This window comes from Hyperoodon ampullatus (assembly GCF_949752795.1).
Source record: "Hyperoodon ampullatus genome assembly, chromosome: 5".
In the NCBI taxonomy this organism is placed as follows: Eukaryota; Metazoa; Chordata; class Mammalia; order Artiodactyla; family Ziphiidae; genus Hyperoodon; species Hyperoodon ampullatus.
The window spans coordinates 134,736,455-134,741,930 of NC_136918.1; positions in this window are offsets into that span (position 1 = coordinate 134,736,455).

A 5,476-nucleotide genomic window follows, 5' to 3' on the forward strand; every position below is an offset into this window, starting at 1 on the left:
ACATGTCCCCATATCCCCTCCCTCTTAAGCCTCCCTCCCACCCTCCCATCTCACCCCTCTAGGTCATTGCAAAGCACCACCCAGGCTCTTTTAATTAACCCTTCCATCATCTTCCATTGTTGTAATACTGTAAATCCAGCTACTTCATGCCCCCTCCCTGGTGATGGAGAGCCTGATTCCATTCCACATGATTGCCTTGAAACTACAAAAATGGTCTCAAAGCCACAAGAAGATCTCTCAGACATCCCTTCGGACAACCAAGACTAACTTCTATTTTGTGATGGCTCATAAATGAAATTTCGAGAGAAACATAATAACTAGTTATGCCATGGGTTCCCCACATGAAACACCTGAAGCATAACCTTTGCCCACTGTCAAACCAGCCCAAGCTGCTGAGCTTGTAGCTTTTACTAGAGTGTGTACATTAGAAAAAGGGAAAACCAGTTCTCTTTTGGAGTCTGCCATGCTGTTGGCTCAATTTGGAAATCCCGTGGATTCTTAACCTCTGCAGGGACTCCTATTGCTAATGGGCATATAATTGCTGCCCTATTACAAGCTATCCACTTCCTTTCTAAAACTGCTATTGTTCACTGTTCAGCCCACACTGAGAAGACAGATTCTATAACTTTAGGGAACAATAGGGCTGGCAGAGCAAAATGGACCCCCTTATCCTTTCTTCAGCCAGTTTTTAAACCTGCCTTCATCCCTGACTGACAATAACTATCAGGCAAATGTCCCACAATCTGGAAAAAAAACAAATAAAACCAAAATGGTACCAGACAATTATGAGATGGATTAGACATTGAGCCAAACGAACTTCCCGTAGCTCCTTTTCTTTTGATTTTTTGATTTGCACTTCTTTAATTAAAACAAAAGTTTTAGTGCCCCCATCTTGGTTTCTAAATACTATTTCCCACTAAAAGAAGCCTGGGCCCCTTTGAGAAATGGTTGATTTCAGGGCTGGGGCAGGAAAAATATAAAATGAGCCTAGAACATTTTATGCCCAAAGGTAAAGAAGTGCTCAAAAAAAAAAAAAAAAAAAGATGGGATGTATCGAAAGAAACAGGAGCCAGCTTGAAATGGCTCCCCCTGGCCAAGACTGGAACAATTTGAGCACTAAAAAAGGGTGAATAGGTGGAGTACAGGGGATTTGGGGAGCAGTAAAACTATTCTTTTTTTAAAAATAAATTTAATTATTTATTTATTTTTGGCCGCATTGGGTCTTCGTTGCTGCGCGTGGGCTTTCTCTAGTTGCGGCGAGCAGGAGTTACTCTTCATTGTGGTGTATGGCCTTCTCATTGCAGCGGCTTCCCTTGTTGTGGAGCATAGGCTCTAGGTGTGCAGGCTTCAGTAGTTGTGGCACGTGGGGTCAGTAGTTGTGGCACATGGGCTTAGTTGCTCCGCAGCATGTGGGATCTTCCCAGACCAGGGCTCGAACCCATGTCCCCTGCATTGGCAGGCGGAGTCTTAACCACTGGAGCAGTAAAACTATTCTGTGTGATACTGTAGTGGTAGGTTAATGACATTAACCATTTGGCAAAACCCATAGAACTATACAACACAAAGAGAGAACCCTAATGTAAACTATGCATCTTAGTTAATAATAATGTATCAGTATAGAATCATTAATTGTAACAAGTGTACCATACCATTGCAAGATATTAACAATAGGGGAAACGGGGTGGGGGGGGATGGAAGGGAATATATGGGAATTGTCTATACTTTCTATAGAAAAGTATATTCTAAAGTATATTCTAAAAGTATATCTGTCTATTTTTCTATAAATCTAAAACTGCTCTAAAAAGTGAAGTCTAATAATTTAAAAAGTTTTTAAGTAAATAAGGATTGGGACTTCCCCGGTGGCTTAGTGGTTAAGAATCTGCCTACCAATGTAGGGGACACGGGTTCGAGCCCTGGTCCAGGAAGATCCCACATGCCTTGGAGCAATTAAGCCCATGTGCCAAAACTACTGAGCCTGCGTTCTAGACCCCTGATTCCAATCATGAAGAAACATCAGACAAGCCCAAATTGAAAAGCATTCTGTAAAATAATTAGCTTGTATAAGAAAAAAAAAAAGTTGGTGTTGTGAAAGACCAAGGCCAGGTAACTGCTCCAGATTAAAGAAAGCTAAAGGAGTTCAGGGAAAAAAGAAGTTTGTATGCATACTTGTATGTGTAGACAGAGATGACAAATATGACAAAGTATCAACTTGGTGAATCTGGGCAAAGGGTATGCAGGAGTTCTCTTACTATTTTTGTAACTTTTCTGTAAGTTTGAAATTATTTCAGAATAAAAAGTTTAAAAGAACATGTTTTATGGAAAAACTGCAAGTGTAACTGATGCCGAATTTCAGCCTCTGCACACTGGTGCTGGATGAAATCTTGGAGACAGGGTTTTGGGTGAAGTAGAAAGAAATAGCTTTATTGCTTTGCCTGACAAAGGGGACCACAGTGGGCTAAAGCCCTCAAGCCTGTGTGTTCCGCCCTGCAGGAGGTAGTGAAGAGTCTTATAGTGTTCAAGGAGCAGGGTGTGATCAGCTTGTGGACATTCTTCTGATTAGTTGGTGGTGAGGTAATTGGGAGTCAGCATTATCAACCTTCTGGTTCCAACCGGTCTGGGGTCTATGTGCTTGTGGGCAACATACAGTTAACTTCTTCCACCTGGTGGGGGTTTCAGTATCTGCAAAACAGCTCAAAGGATGTGGCTCAGAATACTATCTATAGCCCTTGAGAAGGAACTAAAGGTCCCTGACTCTGTTTAATGACTAAACTATTATTATTTTGCCTTGCTTGACTTTCTTTCTGCATTTTCTCACTTCTCAGGTCAAATTTATTCTTTTTTTTTTTCTTTCTTTTTTTTTGCGATACACGGGCCTCTCACTGTTGTGGCCTCTCCCGTTGCGGAGCACAGGCTCCGGACGCGCAGGCTCAGCGGCCATGGCTCACGGGCCCTGCCGCTCCGCGGCATGTAGGATCTTCCCGGACCGGGGCACGAACCCGTGTCCCCTGCATCAGCAGGCGGACTCTCAACCACTGCGCCACCAGGGAAGCCCCAAATTTATTCTTTGACTAAAGTTTTTCTACAGACAAAAGTCAGGTGGAGGACATGGAGGGGCGGGAGTAGGGTCTATTCTGGGAAGGCCTGATAGGTTCCTGATCAGTTACATAACCTCTGATGGATCATTTTGACTTGAATAAAGGGGGTGAAGGGGAAGTTCTAGGTTAAGGTTACAGAGCTAGCACCACACAGGAAATTAATTCATGTTTCATCCAGAGACAAACTATCACAGCAAACAAGTTGAAACTTAAGTGCACAAAGTACTACAGGGTGTCACGCCTGTGGTAATTTTTAAAAATTCAATCCAATTTTATTAAGATACAATCCAATCTTTACAATTATTGTATTAAGATGGGAAAAATCATGAAAGTCTTCTGTGCCATTCAACTGGTTTTACAAAATATATTTACTGACCTTTCTTTAATAAGTTTAAAACATTAGCATGTCATGTAGCAATACTGAAAAACAAAACAAAGCATTAAATCCATTAAAATTGCTTTTATTGTGAACAAATGAAAATCAAAAGAAACTATACAGGTATTCACTATATATAATTCTTGCATTTTAAAATAGATTTGGGGGACTTCCCTGGTAGCACAGTGGTTAAGAATCCACCTGCCAATGCAGGGGACACGGGTTCGAGCCCTGGTCCGGGAAGATCCCACATGCTGCGAAGCAACTAAGCCTGTGCTCCACAACTACTGAGCCTGTGCTCTAGAGCCCACGAGCCACAACTACTGAGCCCGCATGCCCAAACTACTGAAGCCCGCATGGCTAGAGCCCGTGCTCCGCAACAAGAGAAGCCACCGCGATGAGAAGCCCACACACCCCAACGAAGAGTAGTCCCCCACCTCGCCGCAACTAGAGAAAGCCCGCACACAGCAACGAAGCCCCAATGCAGTCAAAAATAAATAAATAAATTTTAATAAAATAAAATAGATTTGGACATATTTCCTCTTGAATGTGATTTTTGTTGCCAAAAATGCTATGTGCATCTCGAGCTGCCCACCAAAGTGGAGGGAAATTTTTCAACATATTTTAAAATATTTCGAATGAAATGTTTCAGTCCATGAAATACTTTGGGCCCATTGTTCTATTCCAACTAGTTTGCAAGAACAACTTTTGGACGGCAGGAAATAAAAACTTTAATGAAAACCATAAGTCGTTGTCAAGGCTTTTAATGAGAGTATGATTAATAAGTTCAATCAGGAACTTCCTTCTTCCATGTACAGCCACATAGTCTCATCTGGTATTTTTCCATCTATGACCTCAATGGAAGCAAGACACTGACATACTCACAACCAAACCTAAAATTTTATGAATCACAAAGTAGTAATCCAAGGTTTTTAAAAATGAGGGCTAACAACTGGACAGATTTACTAAAAATCATTGTTCACTTGAAATGGGTGAATTTCATGGTATTCAAATTACACCTCAGTTGTTTATAAGGCAATATTCAAGCGCATAGTTCTTTACCAAAACTCATTTTACTTTATAATTGAGCATTAAATTGTCTTGTTCTTATAATTAACAGTTACGCCTTTGACTACTTATTTCATCATTCGTCCTTTACATTCTCCCTTTTGTGTATTTTTATAACGTACATAATCTATTATTAACGTACTTAAACCATTGAATAATGGACTCAAATTATTTACTGATAAGGGCGGATGATCAAAACAGCTTAGGGACCTCTGTTCCGGACACCACCCCCAAGGCCCGGACGCCGTCACGATCCTCTCCAAGGGACCCGTGCTGCCCCGGGCCAGGTCGCTCAGAAAACGGGAGCTCAAAGTGTCTAGGCTTAACTCTGGACACGCCTACCCTTCGCGCGGCCTGACCCGCTCGGAAGCTTCCTCATTGCTTTCTCCCTTAATCCCCAAGCCTCCCCAACACCGCTTTTCCAGGCTCCCTTGTCCGCTACCTGGGCCGGGGAGGGCGAGGGACGAGAGCGCCCGACAGTGGCCTCCGGCTGCTATTAGCGGGAAATGACGGGGCAGGGAGGACGGAGGAGCGGACGCCAGGCCGCGAGGCTTGCGCAGACGCACTGGCAAAGTTCCGCGTTCCTGCCGCGGGGGGGGTGGTCAAGGCCTCCGGTTAGACACGGTCTTCCCGGAACCCGAGGGTGCACCGCGAGTGTGCAGTCTCGGGGCGGAAAGAGGGGTCGGAGAGAGGGCAGCGGAGGCTGGGCTGCCCACCGGTGTCCCACGCGCGTAGGCGGACGGTGGCACGCGCGCAGAAGGGACAGCGCGTGCGCGGGAATCGTTGGGCAGCGGGGCGGGGCGACGCGGAAGTGGGCTCGGTGAGCTTGGGGCACAGGCCGGGGGACAGACAGTGCGCCCAACCTTCCTTCGCGCCGCCTCGTCCTACCTGCGGTGGCAGAAGATGTGACAGGAGGGCTGCCGGCGGCCCGCGGACG